Source organism: Cyprinus carpio, chromosome A20 (assembly GCF_018340385.1).
Source record: "Cyprinus carpio isolate SPL01 chromosome A20, ASM1834038v1, whole genome shotgun sequence".
Lineage (NCBI taxonomy): Eukaryota > Metazoa > Chordata > Actinopteri > Cypriniformes > Cyprinidae > Cyprinus > Cyprinus carpio.
The window spans coordinates 3,472,062-3,498,261 of NC_056591.1; the positions used below are offsets into that span (position 1 = coordinate 3,472,062).

Genomic DNA, 26,200 nt, shown 5'->3' on the forward strand with positions numbered 1-26,200 from the left:
CAAGAGATGATTCGCTCTGTGATTGGCTGAATGTTAGTTCACTCAGATCTAAGTAACAAATCAGAGAACACTGCTGGAAATATTCACGCTGGATCAAAAAAAAAAAAAAAAAAAAAAATAGCAGGGGTCAGAATCACCTGTTTCTAAAAGTTAAAAGTGCGGGGGATGTGTCCCCCCCCCCCCCCCCCGGTTGCTACGCCCCTGTTCAGGGTTGAATGTTTTGGACTGCAGGCTGGCCATTTTAGTACCCGGATCCTTCTACGCAGCCATGATGTTGTAATTGATGCAGTATGTGATCTGGCATTGTCATGTTGGAAAATGCAAGGTCTTCCCTGAAAGAGACTACGTCTGGATGGGAGCATATGTTGTTCTAGAACTTGGATATACCTTTCAGCATTGATGGTGCCTTTCCAGATGTGTAAGCTGCCCATGCCACACGCACTCATGCAACCCCATACCATCAGAGATGCAGGCTTCTGAACTGAGTGCTGATAGCAACTTGGGTTGTCTCTTGTCCTCTTTAGTCTGGATGACATGGCTTCCCAGTTTTCCAAAAAGAACTTCAAATTTTGATTTGTCTGACCACAGAACAGTTTTCCACTTTGCCACAGTCCATTTTAAATGAGCCTTGCCCCCGAGAAAACACCTGCACTTCTGGATCATGTTTAGATATGGCTTCTTTTTTGACCTATAGAGTTTTAGCCAGCAACGGCAAATGGCACGGTGGATTGTGTTCACCGACAATGTTTTCTGGAAGTATTCCTGAGCCCATGTTGTGATTTCCATTACAGTAGCATTCCTGTATGTGATGCAGTGCCGTCTAAGGGCCCAAAGATCACGGGCATCTAGTATGGTTTTCCTGCCTTGACCCTTACACACAGAGATTGTTGCAGATTCTCTGAATCTTTGGATGATATTATGCACTGTAGATGATGATAACTTCAAGCTCTTTGCAATTTTTCTCTGAGAAACTCCTTTCTGATATTGCTCCACTATTTTTCACCTCAGCGTTGGGAGAATAGGTGATCCTTTGCCCATCTTGACTTCTGAGAGACACTGCCACTCTGAGAGGCTCTATGTATACCTAATCATGTTGCCAATTGACCTAATAAGTTGCAAATTGGTCCTCCAGCTGTTCCTTATATGTACATTTAACTTTTCCGGCCTCTTATTGCTACCTGTCCCAACTTTTTTAAAATGTGTAACTTTCATGAATTCCAAAATGAGCCAGTATTTGGCATGACATTTCAAAATGTCTCACTTTCAACTTTTGATATGTTATCTATATTCTATTGTGAATAAAATATAAGTTTATGGGATTTGTAAACTATTCCATTCCTTTTTTACTCACAATTTGTACAGTGTCCCAACTTTTTTGGAATTGGGTTTGTAAGTTTAACGTGGCTTAATGCATTAAAACGGTGTTTTTAAAAGACTAAACTCAGTAAACACATTATTAATAAAGTATTATATTCACAGACAAGCAGATGAGTCCAGAATAAGAATGCAATGCGTTTAATCGCGTTAAGTGTTTTCCTCCCATAGAAAACCATTAGACTAAAATGAAAATGCTTAACGTGGCGTAATGCATTAAAACGTGTTTTAAAAAGCTGACCTAACTCAGTAAACACATTTTTAATAAAGTATTCTATTTACAGACAAGAAGGTTATGGGAGGAAAATGCTTAACGCGTTATTAAACGTGTTGTGTTCGTATTCTGGGCTCATATCTGCTTCTCTGTGAATATAATGCTTTATTAATCATTTGTTTACTGAATTTGGTCTTTTTAAAACACGGTTTTAATGCATAAGTTTCACGTTAAATGCTTTTGAATGTCCCAATGATTAATTTGTGAATTTGACTGGTCCAGATTAAACTTGCAGTAAACATCTCTTGATTCAATTATAGTGAGTCAAGTTAACAATAAACAACTGCATTATAGTAAAGGCTTTGTAAAACTGCACAGCATTTTTAGCTTTTTAATCAACATCCTCTGTCCTACACTAACTACACACACATTTCTTATCATGTATGTCTATGAAAGACGATTAAACCAATCAGAGTAGGTATGGGGCTGGGCTGCACGTGCAACCCCGCCCCAGGTGCAGCCCCGCCTCGATCTGCAGGCTGCAGCCGGGTGTACTTGGTTTATTGTGCTACACTGTCAGTTACAGGGTTAATGCGGGAGAGATGAGTGATTTCGGATGGTGCTCCTGTGATACAGCTGCTCTGCGTTCTGATTAAAAGTTAAGACCAAGCGTATTTTGTCTGTCATTCTTCAAACATTACAGTAGACATATTTTGGTTTACAAACTATATTGTTTAATCAGTTAGTCACGTTAGCACTCGGCTAACGTATCCAACCTAGTGTTCACAGTTTAGCAGCTAAACTTTAGCTGTGGGCACGATTCGCTTGCATAAGTGTTTTTGTATTTTATGTCATTATAAGAACGGATTGACTATATTATTTTTTATGTAAAGGTGCTTTGTCAATGGTAGCACTGGCTAACTGGCTCAAGGACTCATCTCTGTGCCAATCACAACAGGTTTGGCCAGCTGACCAATCAGAGCAGAGTAGGCTTGAGGAAGGGAGGGGCTTGCTCCGAACTTGCTTGAAATGAATCATTTCCTAATCATTGGCAAATGACTCTAATATTAAATGTATATTCTGAGAAAATTACAATGTTTTCTGACCTTAGATGCATTTAAACCTGATGTAGGGGACTCCAATACAATATTGGGACACTTTAAAATACCATCTGACCTGCTCTTTAAATTGCATGTGTGACACTAGTGTTAAAAAGTCATGAAAATGAAAGACTCCCATCATTTTAAAATGTGAGATTAGCATACATTCCTATGTAGAGTAATCTATTCAGACTAAATGTCGGCGCTTGTGCTTAAAGTCTGGTTTGGACTCCTTTTTTTTGGTCACTCTAATAAGAGATCTGCAAGAAGGGTATCTATTGATATATACAGCGGTGTAGGTTATCCAAACCGCTAGGGGGAGCTCTCGCGAAGATCTGCTCAAGAACGCATAATATAGCAGTTAATGCAGAGACGAGTAGATGGTTAACACAGAATTGAGATGCTCCACTTGTGATTGACTTTCAATTGTTATATCTGTCTTGCAGGTAAGATTACTTCAGTTTATTACAGGTTAAAGGGGTTCATGAACGGTTATGTTTTGTATTTTGTTGTGTTAAGTAAGTTTTGAGCACCAAAAACTGTATTATCATTACTCGTGGATAGAGCATGATCAGAAACAACATAAATGAAAGTTTGTATGCGAAACGCGAATCTGTATTGTGCGCAGATAGGAAAATACATTTTTCACAGAAGTGCTTATTTAGTTATTTTGGGATTTTGGGAGTTAAATTAATGGTTTAAATGACGCTGGTTCAGTAACGCACGTGGAGTTTGGCGGGTGTACGCCATTTTGTGCAAATTGTATGCAGCGGGTGCGTAGTTAATGGAAACTCAGACGACGTGATTTGCTCAGTAATGATATAACAGACTCGGGGAAATGTGACATAAGGGAACATTAAAGTGTTATGTGTTATTTAGAGTAAACAAGTCATGCTGGAAAAGAGAATGTATGTACTCTGAGAAGTGTTTAACAGACAAAGGGAATGGTATGGGTTCAAATTAAGTTTAACATGGTTTATTTTGATTTATGGTGCAAAATAGGTGTTAATGTGCTTAATATACAAACTGTTTATGCAAGTGAATGATTACATTAGTTTGTTGAACAACCATGCTATAGAGAATGTTAGGATGAGCAATGAGAAAATGTAATACTGAATAAGAATGCATAATATAGCAGTTAATGCAGAGACGAGCAGATGGTTAACACAGAATTGAGATGCTCCACTTGTGATTGACTTTCAATTGTTATATCTGTCTTGCAGGTTTGCATACAACATTCCTATATTAAATGTGTTGCACCAGAATTGACGCCTGCTCCTTTCTAAGTGTGTAACACATGCGTACAGTTGCAAGTCACAATTGGGGAGCTAGTCGTAGTGCATTGTTGTGCATGTATCAAGCACTGATTCGTTCTTGCTTTGATTATGGATGTATTGTATATGGTTCGGCATCCAAGTCTTTACTGAAAAAATTAGATATAATTCAGTCCAAAGCACTAAGAATATGTTGTGGAGCAATTAAAACATCCCCTGTTGATGCAATTGGAGTAGAAATGGGAGAGATGCCTCTAGATATTAGAAGGGAAAAACTGGCAATTACATACTGGGTAAATCTTCAGCAATCAGCAAATAATCACCTTACACGCAAAGTATTGGAGGAGTGCTGGGAATACTCATATGATGGAGGACACAGTTTTGGATGGAAGAGCAGAGTATGGGCTAAGGAATGTTGCATGGACAATAAGATCTTCTGTCCCAGTATACCACTTGCTGATACTCCACCATGGAAAGTCCCTGAACCGCTTGTAGATTTGAGTTTACTAGACAAGCCCAAAGAAGAGTACATTGGAAATGAGGTTAATGCTTTTTTAAATAACACATTTTATTCAGTATTACAAATATTTACAGATGGTACTAAGGAACCTATCAGTCAGAGGGTTGGATTAGGTGTATATATTCCACATTTAAAAAAACAGATTAGTTTGAGGTTGACTGATGAGATGTCCGTGTTCACTGCAGAGTTAACAGCTAATAATAATAATAGCTAATAATAGGACTACAGTGGGTCGAACAGGTCAGACCAAATAAAGTGGTAATATGTTCAGATTCTTTTTCAGCTTTAAGTAGTATAGTACATGCAAGATCAGACAGAGATGATTTATTAATGGAAATATATTATTTATCATTATACAGACTGAAAGAGGCTGGAATAGTGGTGTATTTCTGTTGGGTACCAGCACACATTGGGGTAACTGGTAATGAAGTTGCGGATAAACTAGCAAAAAAAGCACTAGACAAGAGGGAGGTGGATGTTAAAGTACCTATGGGGAAAAAGGAGGCAAAATCGATTTTAAAGAGAAAGTTAATGAATAAGTGGCAAATTAGATGGGACAGTAGTAGCACAGGGAGATGGTGTTATAGTATCACATAGACAGTAGGGAGGATACATTGTCAGGGAAGAAATAGGGAGACATTTGCTGTCTAGGTTAAGAATGGGACATACAGGGTTAAACTCAACACTGGCAATAATGAGGTTACATATTTATGTGATGTGTGTGGAGTATCTGAAAATGTATGTCATGTAGTAAGTATAATATTTTCCGGGATGTATTGTTCAGTCATCTGAAGAATGGAGAGGATAGAATGAAGAATGAGGATATTTTAGGAAAAGGTTGGGATGGATACATAGATGATAATTACGTTTAAATATGAAGGTTTGGGATTTGCCATGATATACTTGAAATGTTGAACCTGGGGGGCTGAGTGTGGACGGAGGAGCTGAACACGCAGCGTCGGATGAAGCTCAATGAAACCTCTATTGCAGATATGATAAATAATGATGATGTATGTGGAATGATAGAGTAGGGTTCAACAGGGAAACATAGTTAATGGTCCATGTGTGAAAGAAGGAAGAGGAAATAGTTTTAAAACTTCAGACTTATCACTCAAGGTTAATTTGCCATCAACACAGTAGGTGGCGATAATGCTCCTTTGGAGTTAATCGCCATTAAACAAGAAGAAGAAGAAGAGTCGCGCCGTGACGCGCTGCCAAGATGTCGACGGCCCGCTCTTTTTTTTTTTTTTTTTTTTTTTTTTTTTTTTGTTGTAGAACACACTTATTTACAAAACACAATTTACAAAATCTCTCATTGGGAGACTTATGTGCAAAACATAGACACAGTTAAATGAAACAAATTCCGATAAAGAAAGTAAATACAAATAAATGTAAAATAAATTAGGCGTAGGCACTTCAGTCCATAAGGCATGACAAAATTGTTTACATACATATATTGTCCTCAATTATATTCTTAAAATAAAGATACATGGAAGCTTAACAAGTTATAATGACAAGTATTTTGAGACATCTTCACATAGCAAGTAAATGTTATCACTGGAGTCTTGCAGAAGTTTCAAAGAAGCAAAGTATTCCCTCAGTTCAATTTTAAACACCAATAGGGATGGATTTTTGTTTTGCCATTTACATTTATGAATATGGTATTTACCCATAATTGTTATAATATTGTACATTTTAAAAAGTTCCTTCGGAAGGTTTTCATTACCAAAAAGAATTTGCTCTAACTTTAATTGTGTAATTCTCACCATTTTTGTTTCCAGCCAATTCATAACATCTTGCCAGAATAGTTTTATCACTGGACAAGAGAAAAACAAATGTTCAATAGTTTCATCTTCCTGGGAACAGAACACACATGGCTCCACTTCAAAACCAAATCTCTTTTTAAGCATAGCTGCTGCTGGATAATATCCATTTATAATTTTAAATTGCATTTCTTTGATTTTAGGAGGTATAGGCCATTTCATGAATTTGATTTGTTTATTTTTTATTTTATCATCATAATGCCTTATTTTTATATTATGGTCAAAATCATGAAATAGTTTACATTTGAATATTTTGCTAATACAATTATGGTTACATTTTTTGCTATTTAGGGGAATTTGGTTTAGTTGCAGTTTAGGCAAATTTATTTGACTTTTGGAATAATGTAAATAGTTTTGTATCATCTTTAATAGGGCTATTGGTATTGCTTTACATACCTTATTATAATCCCTTATTAAACTTTGTATATTAAATTTTGTTTTAAAATCCATAAACCTAAGAAATTACCTTGTTCATCTAATATATCTGTGATGAAAATGATTCCCTTTTCAAACCAATTTCTGAAAAAAAGTGTTTTTCTATTTATTGTTATCACTCTGTTGTTCCACAAGGTGGAGCCATGTGGTGTAAAATTATGAGTAAATACCATCTTCCAGTAATGAAGAACTTGTTTATGATATTCAGACAGTTTTACTGGCAATTTGGATACCTCGAAATCGCACTTTAAAAGAAACTCTAATCCTCCCACTTTATCAAAAATATTTTTGGGAATATGATACCACAGAGAGTCAGGTTTATTTAAAAATGCTTTAACCCAGTTAACTCTAAAAACTCCAACCATAGATTCAAAATCAATTGTTTTTAGCCCCCCTTTATTATAGTCCTTTATGAGTTGTGATTTTTTAATGTAGTGTGTTTTATTTCGCCATCTGAATTGGTAAATTATAGTATTTGCTTTTCTTATGTTTTGTGAACTAATATAGAGAGAATAACTTGGGCAAATTAATTTAGAAATCCCTTCTGATTTTGACAATAGGTTACGTCCTAAAATAGTTAAGTCTCTTGTTAACCAATGATTTAGGTGTCTTTTTATTTCTTCAAATTTCTCTGTGATATTTTTAGTTTCTCTTATTGCCAAGTTTTTAGATAGATGAATGCCCAAGTATTTAACATTATTCTTGACTGGAATCATCTCCAAATCTGTCTCAGTGCAATTATACAAGGGTAATATTTCACATTTTTTTAGATTAAGGCAAAGGCCTGATGCCCTTGAAAAAACAGAAATCGCATTTAAAGCCTTCTGAAGAATTGATTTGTCCTTTAGAAATATCACTGTATCGTCAGCAAATTGGCTTATTTTCAATTCAGTGTCACAAACTTTTATTCCTTCAAGGTCTTTATTATTTACTACAAAATAGGCCAAAAGCTGCGTACAGAGAATGAATAATTTTGGTGAAATTGGGCACCCTTGTCTTATTCCACAAGAGACATTGATTCTTGGAGTGATGTCTGATTGAAGGGTGAATAACCAATATTTGGTCATAAAACATTCTGATTACCTTACAAAAGTTGTTGCCAAACCCAAAAAGTTGGAGCGATTTCAGTAAAAAGTCATGTTCAATAAAATCAAATGCCTTGAAAAAATCAATAAACAATATCAGGCTTTCTGTGTTAATAAGGCTCTGGTAATCTAACATGTCCATAATTAGTCTCACATTGTTATGAATGTGTCTACTTTTAATAAAAGCTGACTGAAATTCGTCTATTAAATTGTTCAAGACATTTTTTACTCTGTTAGCATATACCAAAGCTAGTAATTTATAATCATTGCAAAGTAGAGTTATAGGTCTCCAATTATCTAATAGTAATAAGTCTTTATTGGGTTTGGGCAACAAGGTTATCAGACCAGTTTTCATTGTAGGGGATAACTGACCATTTTTTATGGAATCAAGATACGCGTTATGTAATAAATTTTTAATATCTGCCCAAAAAGTCTTTAAAAATTCTATAGATAAACCATCAATGCCCGGTGATTTACCCTTTTTCATTTGTTTTAAAGCTGTTTCAATTTCTGTTAAGGTTACATCTCTTTCTAGTAACAATTTGTCTTCATCTGTTATTTTTATTACATTTTCGTTTACACTTTTCAGAAAGGCATCACATTCGTCACTCTGAAATTTTTTCTTATATAAGTTGTTATAGAATTGACATACTTCCTCTGATATTATATTTGGGTCTTGAATAATATTTCCATTTTGGTTTAATTTTGTTATACATTTTTTAGTCTGTCTCCGTTTTTCAAGGCTATAAAAATATGATGAGTTTTTTTCCCCCTGCTCCATCCATTAGGCTTTTGATCTTACAAAGCCGTCTTTTGCCTTCTCCAAGTATATAACATCTAATTGGTTCTGAAGCATGTGTAACCCTTGTGTCTCTTCAACAGTTATGTTAGGTTTTCCACATAATAAACTTATCTTTTCAACTATTTCCTTTTGTTTACATTTACGGTTGTCGGCAATTTTCTTTCCAGTTTCAATAGCTTGTTGCTTTACTCGAAATTTAAACCACTCCCATTTACTTATATCTGACAAATCCATGTCTTTAGTTTCAAGACATATTATTCTAATCTGGCTGCAGAATTCTTTGTTTAGAAACAAGGTATTGTTAAATTTCCAAATATAATTAGATTTTTGTTTTTGTTTGACTATTGAGAGTGACAACCCTATAAGACAATGGTCCGTAAGAGGAGATGATTGAATATCACATTTTGGTGTAAGATTAGTAATATTTGGAGACACAAGCCAATAATCTAACCTTGAGCATAGGTTAGCATCTGCTGGGCTGATCCATGTAAATTGCATTGTGTTAGGGTGTGTCACTCTCCAATAATCTACCAGGTTATTGGATAAACAAAAATTATTTAACATGTCATTATATTCTGGTTGTAACCCCTTGGGAGGTTTTCTGTCAAGCCAGGAATTAGGTGCTATATTAAAATCACCTCCTATTATTATGCTATCCGTACCATAAGTTGCACTCCATTCCCTGATAGCTTGAGTTAACTTTAACATCATATTTCTATTGAGAGACCTGTTGTTGTACCCATATACATTAATCAAAATCATTTTAAAATCAAATACTTCCATCACAACCATTAGCCAATGACCTGCTTCATCACCTTTATAAATCAATAATTTTCCCTACAAACCTAAAAAATAAAATCATCACACCTGCAGAATGAGAAGTTCCATGTGAATACAAAATATTGTCTCCCCATTGTTGCTTCCAGAATTTTTCATCGTCCTTGTTAGAATGTGTCTCTTGTAACAAAATAAGGTTGGCTTTGATTTCCTTACAAAATAAAAAAATGGCCTTACGCTTAATGTTATTCTTTAAACCTCGAACATTTAAAGAACTAAAAACAATAGACATACAAATGAAACAAAATACACACTCTTAAATGCGCTTGAAAAATAGGATTAAAAGCAGGAATGAACAATCTGTCATAGATTTCAACTTTGACGTTAACAGTAACAGTCCCCTTAATCAAACTTTCTGAATCAAGGTGATGACACTTTAACCTATGAAAGGTGCCTCCACTCTTTTTCCGTCTATAATAGCATACCCTTCCTTCAAGTAAGCTTTCTTCCCGTTGCGTCTGGCCTCCTGTACCTTCGGATACAGCTTTGCCCGGGCTTCACGATCCTCTTTTGACCAGTCCTGTCTGAATTGGACATGCAGCTCCATGCAGCTCCTTGCAGACTCTGGCCTCCCTCGACCTCCTCCAGATCTCGTCCCTCGTCCTCATACCAAACTGCATGATGATCGGTCGTGGTCTCATATTAAAGGCGGGATCATCTTTCTTTCCCAGACGATGGACAGTATCAACCTGGTCTCGTAGTTTCTCTACTGAAATCGGAATCACTCTTGTGAGAATACCGATCACCATCACTCTTATATCCTCGTTTTCCTTCTCCGGTAGCCCGATCAGTTTGAGATTCCATCGTCTTCCGTATCGCTCGATTTCCCGGCATCTTTCCTTCAGCTCCTTGTTCTCTTTTGTCAGCCTATCCACTTGCGCGTTGAGTTGAATTATTTAATTTTTGTTTCCTGTCACCCCTTTTTCGTTATTTTGGATGCGCTGTTCAAAGTTTTCAAACTTTCTTTCAAACGCATCCAGTCTTTCCTCAAATCTTTGTGACAGAGTGTGAATAGCATCGTATATGCTTTCCATGCTTACTTCTTTTGATTCTTCTCTCCTCTTCAGTTTTTTTGGATTTGGACTCTGTAACGGAGTGTGGTCACTCAGAGGTTTTGCCATCTGCATCTCTTCTTCAACACATTCGTCAAAACATGCCTCACGTATACCGTCCACGCTGTAGTCATGTTCATTGAGGCTAGCTTGGTTCTGAGTGTTAGCCATTTTTTCGAGTGTATTATTTTGTGCGTCTTTTCAAAAAGGTGTCTCACAATAGTCTTTTAAGAGTGTTATTTACCTCACAATGGCTTGAGGGGTGACTGTTATTCAAAATTAACAGTTTTGGATGTCAAAATCACTTTTTCTGTCAGACCCTGCAACTTTTACGACTGCTCACTCCGCCATCTTGCTCCTCCCCCCCGGCGACGGCCCGCTCTGCACACTTTGAGCTTCAAAACCGCTATTGAGGAGTCTATGGGTGACGTCACGGACACTACGTCCATATTGGGCAGTGCCCCCCTGTGATCAAGCTTGTTCACCCCTAAATTTGGAATCATATCACATCAAGTAAGTTTGGGTGAAATATGCAGTTTGCACAGTTTGCACAAGAAAAACATCACCAGCTGATAAATTTGTTCGGTGGCTAGCACAGAGCAAGAGACACACACGTTTTTAAAGCACTGCGCATTATAACCAATCACATATGCGATTCTGTGGAGTGTATGAATGCAAGGACCAATCAGAGGCGTTCAGAAGAGTTACCGCTGAAACTTGCTGTTTTGTCACCTCGCTCGCTGGCTGGCTGAATTCTCTGGCTAATTCTCTCATCAGAAACAACAAAGTGAAGATGTTCTAATGTAAGTAAGATATTATTTTAACAGTGTAAACAGCTTTAGAGATTATTATGGGTGTTTTTGAGAGTGCTTGAACTCGCTGGACTGAAGTGAAAATGTTCTTTGATAATGTAAAGGTTCTTTGCTCTTTTTTTGTACAATGAAATGTTACAGACTTAGTAACTTACAATGTTTTCACTAAATTCACATTAAATACAAAGTCAGTCGTATTAAAAATATTTTATGGTATGACACCCATATCTGGTACTTAAGTAAAAAAACTTATTTTATTAACTATTAAGTTAATAGATTACACTATTAGGCTACTTTGCACATCGCCCATTATAGATCATCTAACATAATCTATAAAGGTGCAAAATACAGTTACTTACACATACAGTATTTGAAAATTAAGATTTTTATGATATATTTTGGGAATATTTCAAAAAAAAAAAATAATAATAAAATGCCCTGCTGAAAAAAAAATAGACACCATTACAAAATGTTTAATAGTTTTACTGGTTATAATGGGACTTGTATTGGTTTTACTGGAAACTGTAATGAACAATGTTGGTCTCTACTGGTAATTGGTTGGTTTCTGTAGGTGGCTTGTTAAAACCAATAAATCCTAATGGTCTCAAAACACACTTCAGAAAACCATTTTTAATGGTTTTAATAGTTAAAATGTTATGGTTTGTAATGTTTGTATTGGTTATTTGTAGTAGGGTTGTGATGGTGAGGAAATTTTCCCACTGGTTAATCGATGTGTGACGACACAGATAATACATTTCCTTGGGGGCGAGGGCGTCCCCTCTTTTCCTCGCTTTCCTTTGCTTTTAAACAGCTTGTAAAAGGGCTTGCGCATTTTACTTTCGCTTTCAAATAGCGCCAATTCGGTTTTAGTTAGTTAGAATTTTCCCTGTTTTCCTCGCTTTCCTCGCCTTTAAATAGCTTAAAAGCGATGTGCGCATTTTACTTTCACTTTCGAATTAGCGGCAGTTTAGTGTCAATTGCTTGAATGCAACAACAAAATACAACGTCAAACTCAATTTTAGCCTATATATAAAATATTGAACTTTTATTAACAAAACAAATAAAAATACACCATGCTAGGGCAGGCTATGCCTTATATATTATGACAAATAACTTAGTTTAAATAGGTATACAAAACTGGAAATAAGTAAACATGTATAATATATAACCAAATAAATAAGAAATGTAGAATATTTATTAGCAAAACGAATAAGAAAGCTTGGAGGCACGGCATACACCTTGATGTCAAATAAAATAAATAAATTACACAAAGTTTAAATAAAGTAAAAATCAGCAAACACTGTGGAACAAATTAAATAAGAAAATAAGTTAAAAAAAAAAAAAAAATCCCAAATCACCTTAGATAAAGGCAAAAGTCAACAGACTTTTCAAAATCCAAAATATTGCCAAACAGGCGATTTTGCATTTCTTTTAGAAACTAAATCATTTACAATCGTCTTGCCTGTCTCACCTCACTCTTGTCAGTCAGCTCGACTCACTCTCCTCGCTGGATAAATGAAATCTGATCTTTGATATGACTGTCGTTTGGCACGCTGCATTGAGCAGCCGCGTTCAGTTTTTAATTGTAGTGTCTGTTCTTTTACTGAACTAAATGATTTTTATTACTCAAGCCAACATAACTAGCTAATCACTTAAGTAACATTAGTGTGGTGGATAGCACACATACTGTGCATGTGTCTACAGCAGTTAAACCGAATACAATGTTTATATCTCCTTGTTTCAGATGATGAGAGAGATGAGAACTCCTGACCAAGATAAATATAACTGGCTGAGGTAAATTATTAACACTAAACAGTAAGAAATCAGCACAGTCTCCCCAGCTGTAAATGCCACTGGCTGTTAAAGGCACAAGATTTTTTATTTAAATATCCAAAAACCACTTAGTACAGTGTTATATATTTTGCTGAATTGTGTACTTACAGTACATTATCCCAAATGTTTCGAAGAATTTTTAAATCCAGTAAAATAAGAAATTTTAACTAGTGACACGGACCGTGTCCATAGTGTCATTGTGTTGCCTGCCAATAACGTCATAACCCCTCTATTTCCGGTTTTGTTTTGTAGAAAACATTTAGAAAACACCAAAGACTCTTTAATATGTTGTGTGTTTTAATAGACCGGTGACGACCGCACAGAGTAGCATTATAACAGAACTTTCAAACGTATCAAGTATGATAAAACAGCACTGTTTTTTATTTATTTATTTATTTTTTTACACAAGCACGACTGGAAGGAGTGGAAGCGGCATAATAAAATCTCTGCTGCTTTCGAGCTGTGTGTCATGCTCATTCAGCGGCCTCGTTTTGGTTTGATGGCTTTCAGCCTCACCCTGCTTCATTCTACTACGTTAATAAATCATTAGCTCATCCATAAACATTAGCTTATCCTCTAACAGTGAAAAATTACATATTGTGCCTTTAAAGTCTTCTGTTTCTGGTAATAAATTGACATGTTGATATCACATGAGCAGTCTTTCAGAATGCTCTCAGTTACATAGATGCATATTGTATGAATTAGTGAGTGTGGTGGTGCTTATGGGGTGTTGCTGTGGGACGGTGAGTATGAGGCTGGGAGGGAATATAAGAGTTTACCCACAAAAAAAACTAGACTACACCACTGTATGCATTTAAAGGAGTAGGTCACTTCCAGAAGTTGAACACAAAAGAAGATATTCTGAAAATGTAAGTATCTGAACAGTTGGTGGGCACCATTGACTTCCATAGTATTTTTTTTCGTACTATGAAAGTAAATGGTGCCCATCAACTGTTCGGATACTAACATTTTTCAAAATATCTTTTTTGTTCAACAGAAGAAAGAAACTCATACAGGTTTGGAACAAGTGGAGGGTGAGTAAATTATGACAGAATTTTCATTCTCCTTTAAAGGCACAATATGTAATTTTTTTTACCGCTAGAAGATGTGCATTCAAAACAAATAAACAAGCAAAGGCGTAGTTTGATGACACCGTGACTGAGTGTGGAATCATGGGAGTTGTCGTCTTCATCCCCACAGCCAATGCAATCTGATGGGACTCGGGCAGAAATCATGTTCATGTATGAGCTTATGATTTATTGAAGTAGAATGAGGATGAAAGCCGTCGAAGCGAAACAAGGCCGCTGAATGAGTGCGACACACGGCTTGAAAGCAGCGGAGCTTTTATTATGCCCCAGTCGACTGCTTCCGCTCCTTCCTTTCGTGTGTCTGTGGGAAAAAAGCAGAGCTGTTTTATCATTCTAGATACTTTTGAAAGTTCTGTTGTAATGCTACTCTGTGCGGTAGTCGCCGGTCTATTAAAATGCATAACATATAAAGCGTCTTTGTTGTTTCCATGTTTTCTATAAAACAAAACTGGAAATCAAGGGGTTATGACGTCATTGACAGGCAACACAATGACACTATGGAAATGGTCCATGTCACTAGTTAAAATTGCTTATTTCTCTGGATTTAAACATTCTTGAAACATTTGGGATAAAGTACAGCAAAATATATAACACTGTTCTAGTGGTTTTTGGATATTTTAATAAAAAAATCTTACATATAATGTGCCTTTGACCCTCTGGGGTCGGATACGCATTTTGTGGCATCTTCTCCTGATAACACCAAAAATAACTTAAATTACACTTAAGGTTTTCATTGTACAGATAAGAGCAATACATCAATCGAATCTGTAAAGGGTCTTTTATTTGTATGCACACATAATAACAACAAAACTTACAATAAAGAAAATAAACAGGGTGTGCTGTCTGGTGCCTTGGTCTGCATGATCTTCATTTACAAATGCGTCATTAAAATGAACTGTAACTCAGCTAATACTCAACAAAGTTGTGGGAAGCGTGGTGGTGGTGACGCTGAAGGCGAGCAACCCTGGTGCTGTAGTTCCTTTATAGCCTAAGTTTAGCTTTTAGTTCTGGTGCTTTTATTTAGGCTTCAAAATACATCAAAGTTGTATTATTTTGTGAAGATTATCTTAATGGACAAAACGTGTAAATTTCATGAACTACAGTATGGTTGAACACAGAGCTTATTTTTTGCAATAATTCAAAAGCCTATGGAAAAATCCTATAGACATTTGGTTGAGGGAACCAGTGTCATGTTAAAAGCCGATCTGCCTGCAAAGTGATGTCATAGTTCCCCCACTCTATGGGAGAACAAGTCATCCTCTTCATCTTCAAACTGACCGAGTGTTTATGTTAACGCAGAATTACGATACAGCTTAATGTGACGATTAAACTCCAAAAGGCTATGATTTCATTAAATAAATATGAGCACTGCAGGTTTCAAAGTCTGGTGTTGCGCTGCTTTGTGTTCTGCTATTACCGGGGAAACAGACCAAAAGCCCCTCCTGCTGGCAGAGAATGAATTTGCATTTTCAGTAAGGCTGTTGTTGTGGGTATAGGGTATTCTAGGACCCTATATATTTTTTTATTTTATTTATTTTTTGTATGTACAGTGCCTATAGTCTTCATACCCCTTGTTTTTTGTTATGTTGCGTTATTATGTTAAACTGCTTTAAATTACTTTTCTTCCCACATAAATCTACACCCCACTAAACCATAATGGCAAAGCAAACCCCTGATTTAGCACAACTTTGCAAATTTTTAGAAAAGGAAACACTGAAAAAATGACATTGCACAAGTCTTCATACCCTGAACTCAAAACTTAGTTGAAGCACTTTGGCAACAATTTGTCTTTTTGGGTATGATGCAACAAGCTTTGCACATCTGCATTTGTTTTTTTTGTTTTTTTTTTTGCCATTCTTCTCTTTAGATCATCTCAAGCTCTGTCGGGCTGGCTGGGGACTATCGGTGGAGCCAACTGGTTGTAGGTTTTTACTAAGATGTCCAATTGGGTCTAAGTCTGAGCTCTGGCTGGGCTACTCGAGGACGTTCATGGAGTCATTCCAAAGCCACTGCTGCATTGTCTTGGCTGAGTGTAGCGTGATTGTCATGTTGGAAGATGAATTTTCAGCCCAGTCTGAGGTTCTGAGCGCTCTGAACCAGGTTTTTTATTAATGATATCTCTGTAAATAGCTGCATTCAGCTTTCCGTCTTCTCTGATCACTTCCCTAGTCCCTGGCGCTGAAAAACACCCTCACTGCATTTATTTTGTAGTTTTCCCCAGATCTGTCTCAACACAATCCTGTCTTTCAGCTCTGCAGGCCATTCCTTTGACCTCATGGCTTAGTTTTTGCTCTGACATCCATTTCAGCAGTTAATCTAATATAGACAGGTGTGTATGCCTTTCCAAATCATGTCCAATCAACTGAATTTGCCACAGGTTAACTCCAGTCGGAGTATAGAAACATCTCAAAGATGATCCAGTGAAACAGGGAAGCTCCTGATCTAAATTTCAAGTGTCAAAGCAAAGGGTATGAAGACTTGAGATTATGGTAAGTGGGGTGTAGATTAGATTTATGTGGGAAAAAAAGAAATGTAAAGCAGTTTAACATACAACATAAAATGTGAAAAAAATGAAGGGTATAAAGACTTTCTATAGGCACTGTATGCATCTATTAGCAGTTCATAGTATTTTATAGCACTTGCTATTCAATTCTATATATTATTATTTTTAAGGAAGTATATATTTGTTTAATTGTTTAAACGTCATTATTGTCCTATAGCCAACGCCTTAACCTAAACATACCCATTGGTAGCCCTCTTGAAATATTTAACCAAATTTATTCCAATATATTCTATATATTCTGGTTTTAAATTCAGATTTCTTGGAAAGAAAGGCTTGTGTCTGTGCGAGATTTCAGTTCATTAGCCGCAGCACAGCACTTCACATCTGATGTGTGACCCACTTAAAATGCAGTAAATGGTAAATCAATTGCGGTACAAATAAGTGTAATTATTAGTACTTTAATAAATGTTTAACAGTTTGAATACAAATACTAATTTGCAACATCTAGGAGCACAGTTAACTTTTTTTGCACAGCTAAATAGGCTAAATGGAGATTGTTGACACCCCCTCGAACACTCAAGTTCACGTTAGCTCTTACATTAAAAATAAGATGGAAAGATAAAAAATGGATAGCTTCCATAGATCTAGTCTTTGCATTAGTTTGTTTGATGTTGGAATCAGGTCTCCTTTGTTGGAATAGAATTGGCTAGTTGGCACTGTCCCAAAAAAATAGGGTCCTAGAAATGCGGTCCTAGAACTGCACCCTCCAGTATTGCAGGAACATTGGGTTGTTCAGACTAATGTGAAAATCGACCCGTTTTTACCCTACAAACACGCAGAGCTGTAAATGTGAACTGGTGGATCAATAAGAAGATAATTCAATATAAAAATCTAAACAGTAAAATGTGTTTGTATGTTATTTAATATAATAATTTATTGATATAATTGTTTAAATTAATATAATAATTTATACTTTTGACTCATTCATTTTCTTTAAAAATGGTTTAAAACCTGAAATGTGAACTGTATCATTTTATAAAACTTTTTGTTTTTGTGAAAACTTGTATCTGAACTGTAAATCATGCTTTTACAGTCAGTTTAATATGTTACTACAGACATTGCCCTACCCTGCTATTATGGTATTAATTTTTATTTGTGCAGGTTTTAAAAAAGGTCTTAAAAAGTCTTAAAATTGAGCTTAAAATCCTGTAGCAACCCTGGTTAAGCTAAACACGACTTGGAGTGCATGCTTCTCGCCAGATGCTTTGCTCTGATACCTGCAGTTTCACAGGGCTCGCGTGCTGTGTGTGTCTGTGGTGGAGAGCAAGCGCGTTCAGCTCTCAAGGGAGTTGGATGCACTCTGCATTCATTGCTTATTTCTTGTGAGGGATAAGCATGAATTGAACGCATTAGTCTCACGAGGAGACGGCCTGTGCTCATTGTGATCCATTCGCGGGACTACTGAGGGGTTAGACGAGTTATCCAGGCTTTGGACTTTGCCTCCAGCCTATATCATGAGCCTGAGTCATGCGCGGGAGCCATGGTTGGTAAGTACGATCCATTTTTATCTACTCTACTGCTCTTCTGTATTTGATGCTAGCCCTTCTCTGCAGCGCTACTCTGACCTGTTCTGTTTTTCTTACTTTAGGTTGATCAATCCTGCTAAGTCAGGACCTCCTGCTGTTGTATTACAGTGATGGTTCACTCATCGGTTCTGGTTCCAGGCTGGTGGTAGCCCTCATCTTCAGCTTGGACATGCAGCCTGGGCTTCTGAGGATCAGGTCTCCCAGCATCAGCTCCCCAGTTTAATGCTGCAATCTTAGGACCAGTGGGTCCTTCTCGTGGGCTAGTACTCTTCTGAGTACATGCTACGCGACATGCTCACTAAACTACTAATTTCTCACCCTGAGAGATCTCCAGAGATTTGAATAGTGCCTTAACCTCCATGCAAGTTCTCAATGCTCCACAAATGGTCGGGCCCATGGGTCCTCACCATCACACTGCCCTTATGGTTGAACCAATAATCACCCCTCTGTGGAGTTGGCTCGATTACACTGAGTTCCCTGAGGTAAGAGGGATTTGTGTTTCTGTGGAAACCCCGCCTTTGTGCCTCTGCTCAGAGGAGCAGTTAGAGGTAAGCTAAGGAGTTCTACCCTCTCTGTGAGAGTTAGCTCTGTGGCAGTGACATCAGGTATTTTGGCTGCTTGCTGCTTCCATGATAAGCTCCCTCAATTCGGGTCAAGTCAGGCAGTGCTCCCCTCACCTCAGAGGGTTGTCTTCGAGCTGGCTGCTCCCGATTGAATGGCTGAGGACCTCTGGGCATCTGTGAGCAGATCTCTATAAATTCCATACTATGGTAAGTGCATACGCAAAGCTTCTGTGAACCTTCTAAAATCCACATGGTGGTAAGTGTGCATACATAGAACTCTGCGCACTTTCTAAAATCCTGTATCATAAGGGTTATGCGTTACTAACCTCGTTCCCATTCTCTGAGTTGGCTTAGACTCCGGTACTCGCCTTGGGATCCACTCAACTAGTGTGTCTTTGTTGACACTTTTAAAGCATCACTCCCCTCACTGGGTTAATTGTGAGCATGGTGCTTTCTTCAGAGTGTTCAAGTTTTCTCCCCTTCGGAGGAGTTGAATTCCCCACTCCATGGGCTGTTCTCATGGTGGTGTTTAGCAGTGTTCCCCTCTATCAGAGGGTTGCTTATGAGCACACTACCCCCTTTTCTGAGTTCTCACATGGAGAGTTGAGTTCTCTGTTTTCCCAGAGCACCTGCAACTGGCAACATCAGGAGAACTAGGCCCTTCCGCTACCTCCCTGATGCACTGAGTTTTTTTGCTAAGCTTGCAGTACACTTACTCTTCTGATTTCTAACGAACATGCTGTAGGTCGAGCCCCCTCTCAGCTGTGAGCTGGGTGTTATGCTCCCTCAGCTAGGTAACTTACTGCTAGCCATTCCAGCATTATACCATAGATCTAGTTGATGACTTTTCTCAAACCTAATGTTCTTGGGATGCACCTTTTCCATTTATGGGCTGCTCTTTCAGAGTGCCACAAGGGCCCCTTAGAATGGTATCTTTAAAATCCATGTTATGGTAAGTGTGCACGCGAAGTCCCTGTGCACTTTATGAAATCCACACTGTGGTAAGTTCGCACGCTAAGCATTTGCGTTCTTTCTAAAATCCTGTATGGTAAGGGCTATGCGCAGCAGCCTCGTGCCCTTTCTTGATTAAGTTGATTAAGCCCCAGTTCCACCTTGGGCACCACCCCACCCTGTATCCTCAGGATACCTAGTTTAACAGGGTGTTGCTACTATGGGTCTGTTAAGTTCCTTCAACAAGCTCATGTAGAGCAAGCAGTAGCCCCCTGGGTAACAGGCCAAGACCTAGTATGATTCTATGCATTTGGTCGTATCCCCTTAAAGGAATCTATTTCTGATTCTAAGCCTTGAGCTCTACCCCGGGCCCAGGAGTCTGGCCCTAACAGGTAAGTTTTTGGGGTATGTAGCCTAGACCTTTGGCCATAGGGGATAATGTCACTGACAGCCGTCTAATGTACCAGGGGCAACTGGCTATGGTAGAGTTGGTATTTAGTTCTCGCCGTGGTTTTCTGGCATGCACTCGGACATAAGCTTCAGACAAAGCGGATGACGTGTTCACCCCGCACCTATTTATACTATAGTCGCACCAGTAGTGACGTCATGGGCTGTCGCTGGCCAATGTTATTGTCATTTTTAGATATATACTTCAGAAACCAGTCACACTGAAGGTGTTCCCCATAATGACCCCTAGAGGATGCAATGTCTAGTTCTCTACTCAGGGCACCATGGTTACATAAGTAACCTGAGACATTTTATACTAATAAATATTCCTTCTCAGTGGACTCAAATGAAATAAGTTAACCAAATGTTTACACACTATCACAGCAGTGAAAAAACTCAATTGTGGTTAATTTAGTGATTTGAATTTTACAACAAATGCTTTAATTTACTGTAAAATGTTTGTAAAGCAGTGCACGTTCACTGTTGCTCTTGTAATTTCACTCACACTCATAAGCTTTTCTACTGTAATTTTACAGTGATAGTTGTAAAAAATTTTTTTAGAGCATATATATATATATATATATATATATATATATATATATATATATATATTATATAGATATATATTTTCTACTGTAATTTTACAGTGATAGTTGTAAAAAATTTTTTTAGAGCTACAGTACAATGTAATTATTGATTTACAGTACTTTTGTAAATTTACAGTCTTACTAGCAACCAAAATTGGCAACCAGTAAATTTGTTTACAGTGTGCTTATGTAGACACTCAGGCAGCTAGTATCTATGACCAAATTCTGATAAACTACACCATTTACAGTACACATGTCATAGGATGTTCTCCTTTAAACCACGCAGGCTGCAAGTTCACACCTACGACTAGTCCATTTCTTCTTGTTGGGGAATTACCCTCCAGTACTTTAAGGTAAATAGTAAAAGGGACATCCCTGAACCCTTATAAAAGAGAAGGTTGACAACTTTCACCACAAACAGTTTTTATTTAATCAACTTATCTACAGTCATCAAAACAAACAGGAAACTGCTGTTTAGTTCTGAATAACTTACTCGAGATAAGGTTTGCACAAAGTCAACTAGAGAAAAAAAAAACCCCACTAACATCAAATAAGACCAAGACAGTCTCTGTCAAATGCAAGAGTTCACGTCATTAATCAGCTGAGAGTGGCTGTCACTTACACAAACAAAAACAACAGTAAGAAGCCATGACTGCTGTCTGCTATTGGTGTTTGGGGTTTCATAGTCAGATTTTAATTTCTTTGTCTTTCTTTATTTTAATATTGCCACATTAGTGTGACTAATGTGTGTAATTAAGAGTCAGATTGTTTGAAAACAGGAAGCGACACAAAAGATAGTGTGGCCATACAAGCAGTTTAAAAATGAGCTACTGCTATTGCTGACTCATATCTGCACTGATATATACACACTTAAACATGTGCACAGTAAAATCATAACACATGATCCTCAGGGAGCGTGTCAGTGTTTTAATAGTATGCCAGAAAATACATTTTTTATTAAGGATCATTATTTATTAATGTATGGTCAATGTATCAGTTGTCTTCTTGTATCAAGAAGCTTCCTATGAGAAAAGTAAAATTTTCACTAGTGGCATATGATCTAAGCAATTCTCTGTGATTTAAAAAAAAAAAAAAAAAAAAAAAAAAAAACCTTCCACCAGCTCATCTATGTGTATACATAATCAACAAGATTGTATGAAAATTGTCCTGCTCCAGATTAAGCACAGACACAGTTTTCAATCAGGGACTTCCTTCTACTTAAGGACATCAGCTGAATTTATAGACAGATGAGCAAATGAACTCTTCTTGTTAGTAAAGGGGATTATAAACAGGTAAGCATCTTTGAAAACAAACAAATCCAACTAAACTAATGAGAAAAAAAGTTTTGATTAAAAAATAAATGTGCTAAACATTAACAGATGAACAAAAAATATTCAATACAGTGTCCAGCATGCCCCCAGGGCCGCACATAGGGAAAAAAATACCTCCCTAAATCCCTTGTGGGCAAAACAAGCCTGCCACCACACTAAGCAGTATAAATCCAGGCAAAGGCAGAGCTGCTTTTCATCTGGGCCTAGAGTGCCATTACGGGTGGTGTCTGTCTGCATAGCTGAACTGAAATGACCTTGCCTACAGAAGCACACAGCCCTACACTGTCCAGCAGTCCATGCCTCATGGGCCCTGGCAAAATGAGGATGGCAAACACCTGGAGTGCCTCAGGGCTTGATATTCAGTCCTTTTGCTGTTTTCTGCTCTCCACACCCTCAGGCTTTTTCCCTGCACACTGTTGCATCTCCTTCTTTGGCCCAATGACTCTGATGCTCTGTGGTTTGCAAGGACAGACATGCGCTCAAAATTTCCATGCTTTGAGGAATGCAACACAGTAATATCCTCTCACTGACACATACAGTAGGAAAATATACTTTAAAGAAGAATGTGATATTTTTACATGTTGGCCGATATTGAAAACACTGAATTAATATGAAAAGAAGGAAAATATAAAACTACTCCGCTGAAATAAACTGCTAAGCAAGAAACAGAATGGCAGCTTTTGTAAAAGCTACAGAAACATGCAGCCTTCTGCATTGTCACTGACAGTGTGTTTACACTGGTGCAGAGTGAGCGGAGCAAAGAGGGCATTTTCAGTTAATTCCAATGAAAGTTGAGCTAAACACTCACAAGTATGAAGCTCTGATGGTCAAGTGGTAAACAAACCTCAACTCAGTGCAAATGAGGATAGCAAAATGTCGGGGAGCAACAAACAGCTTTGAAGTTCAGGTAGTGATGTTTGTCTTAAATGTTTTTAAATATGCAGATTGTGCAGTTTCTGTTGGAGAAAAGCTTCACAGAAACTTTACCTCTCTTATGTAGCCATCCCTCCTTCACAATTACAACATCACTCATTGTAGCCGGAGAGAACCCTCTTGTCCCTTTGACTTGGACCAGGACCAGAAGGTGGGAACTGTTGGATGTTTCCAGCCTAGACATTCAGCAGGACAGGTGGTCTGTAGGAAACAGAAGAAAAAATATTTGTTCTGACCATTCTTACCAGCCCTTTGCCAACTTTATAGCTCTCACGCTTCTTTGCAATTTCTTATTTATTTTTCTGATAATTATGTAATTATGCATTATGTTGTTTCAGGCTGATTGGTGGACCAACACAGCCGCATTCTTCACCTACAAAACTTTGACTGAACTAACATTTATAAAACCATAAGTATGTCAGAACCTGCACAAAATTTCCTCTATTTTTTCCCACTTAGTGGAAGACATGCTTTATCCCTTACCTTCTCTCCTCCCTCTAATGCCTTGTTTGACTATGCGTAACCTCATAAACATGCAATTTATATATGTGCATATTCCCATTCAGACGTGTTATTATCATGTTGAATGGCCATTGTGAACAGGTCCAGAGGTACCACAAGCTGCTGCACACAAAACCAATGGCAAAGCTACGTGTCGAAGCAGTTGTACAGTAGTGTGTCAAACTAATTAAAGTGGTCGATGGACCTTTCGAGCACGACATCCAACAGTGTTTGTATACAGACTACGTTATTAAGCTATCCTCTTCAGAGCCAAGAGTGCATTACTGATATTTTCACTTTGTACAGACAATTTAAAGGAAATCAGAATTCTCATGACCCACGGATCCTTGCTGCTGGTAAAAATTCAAACACATCAATCCAATATCAGTGCATCCACTACTAATATTGCTACAGTATTTATAGCTTAAGTTCTTAAGAATTAGCTTAACTTAAATAGCTTACATAATGATGTTAAGTAATTGAATCACTTAACTTCATTAATGAGCAGTATATTTAATAATTAAACAATAATAATTTAAATAATTTATATTTGTGTATATCAAATATAAAGCAGAGTTTAAAATAATTTTGTTTATTTAACTGATTCATTCACACCAGAAAAAGAGTGTGTAAGCATGGTCAAGAGTCAATGGGAAATTGTGTACACAATGTAATGCATAAACAGTACAATAAAATTATTTGTTACATATATATAGGTAAAATATTTAAAAGGCACCAAAAGTTAGAATATAGTACTAGAACAAACCAATTGGTGAATAGCTTGAACTGTAGTTTTTGAGATCTGACTATTAAAACCTGCTGCCCTTGATGTACCCCACAGCTATGCAGCCTCTGACTGCTTGGAATGCAGTGAGAAAGAACAGCATTCTCCTGCCTTAGATCTGTCTAAAACAACTCCATGTGAAATTTCCTTCCCACTGCCTTAAAGATCAGCAACTAGGAGATGCAGGTACTCCTCTGACTCACAACATATATGCATGCACTTACAAAAAATGAAAAGCAAAGTCTGCAAACCAGAGGAAAAAAAAGAAAAAGTTAGCTAACATGCAATCACATAACCTATGAGAACTGCTGTAATGACAAAATTCCTCAGACAAGTACATGCAAAAATACACACTGAAGAACCATTTACTCACAATGATGCCAAGCAAATGCAAAGGTGCACACAGACCTACAACTCTCAGGCACAACTACCTTCTCTAATTTCTCTCTCTGTCTGTCAGTCTCACACAAACCCCCACACATCAGGGAAGTCTCATTTGTGTCAGCTTCACTGTCTGGTGCTGCCACTGCGTGTCTCTGAGTGCGGCCCCTCCCAAAGCCGCCACGCTGCGGGAGAAAAAGAGAGTAAAAAAAGTGGGCGGTGACCAAGCCTGGTCTCAATGCAGCACTCCATATGAACTCAATGGCCTCAGAGATGCTCACGTGGCATGAATAAAGTGAAAGAGTGAGAGACAGAGGCCCCCTTATTTACTGAGGCCACCCACCTCATTCAACATTTCTGCTTTTGCTAGTGGCTCAATGAGAGGAAGAAAGGGAGGAAAATGCATCAGTCACCTAGATATTTTTTTTTTTTTTTTTTTTTTTTTTTTGCAGCGGCCAGTGCCTTGTTAAGCTAAAAGGTATATTATAAGATATATAAACATGTCCAAAGTTTGGAATCATTAAGATGTTTTAAAGATGTTTTTAAGTCTCTTATGCTCACCAAGGTTGCAATTATCTAAATAAAAATACAGTAAAAACAGCAATATTGACTTAAAATAATGATTTTCTGTTTTATTTGAAAATGTAATTTATTCCTTGTCATGGCCAAGCTTAAGCAATCATTAATACAGTCTTTAGTGTCACATGATCCTTCACAATATTGCGGTTCTCACTGTATTACTGTATTGAACAATTACAGCCTTGGAGAGCATATAAGACTTCTTTCAAAAACAAGAAAAATCCTAAATTATTCAAAACTTTTTACCAATAGTGAATATTAGTAGCATATATACATATTTAGCTACTGTTCACAATTAATTTGGAACAATTGGTGTGTGAATAAATAATTAAGGGATCATTTAAAAGACAGAGTATAAAATAATTTCCAAATATGTTCAGTTCCTTAGCAACCACTATACCCCTGGTTGAGAATGGACCACCTTGAGAGAGCAGCCAGATTCTTCAGCTTGAGGACGAGAAGCAACTAAACAGCCTTCGGGTAGTGTGCTTTGTACACTGTTAAGTAATATTTTAAAAATTTCTAAAGATGATTAAGTGTTAACTGGATGTAAGAAAAGTCATAGAGGCACAAAATCACTAAATCTAATAATCAAAATAAATTTTAATAATAATAATGATAAAATAATAATAATAAATAAAGCTGCAAGCAGCAATGAAAGGGCCCTCGCACCTGGGCTCACTGCCACCCGGTGGCCATAGGTGAACAGCAAATTTTGGGAAATATGGTTATAAAATGGTAAATATTTGTGCCAAATTTCCTGTTGCCAGCAGGTGGCGCTATGACTATAAATCAATATTTGCCT

At 37.3% G+C, this 26,200-nt stretch overlaps 1 protein-coding gene across 2 annotated transcripts in view; it reads right to left on the reverse strand.

Moving 5' to 3' along the window:
• LOC109059197 (RAC-alpha serine/threonine-protein kinase) overlaps window positions 1-24,960 on the reverse strand; it is a 53,833-nt gene extending 28,873 nt beyond the window's left edge. Inside the window, exons 1-2 of one of the 2 annotated variants that reach the window (XM_042777389.1) lie at window positions 24,867-24,960; window positions 23,205-23,351 (exon numbers count right to left, since the gene is read on the reverse strand). The gene's annotated coding sequence lies outside the window, so the exon portion shown is untranslated. Of the gene's footprint in view, window positions 1-23,204; window positions 23,352-24,808 lie in introns of both variants that reach the window. The other variant, XM_042777388.1, reaches the window with a different exon arrangement.
• Between the last annotated feature and the right edge of the window lie 1,240 nt (window positions 24,961-26,200).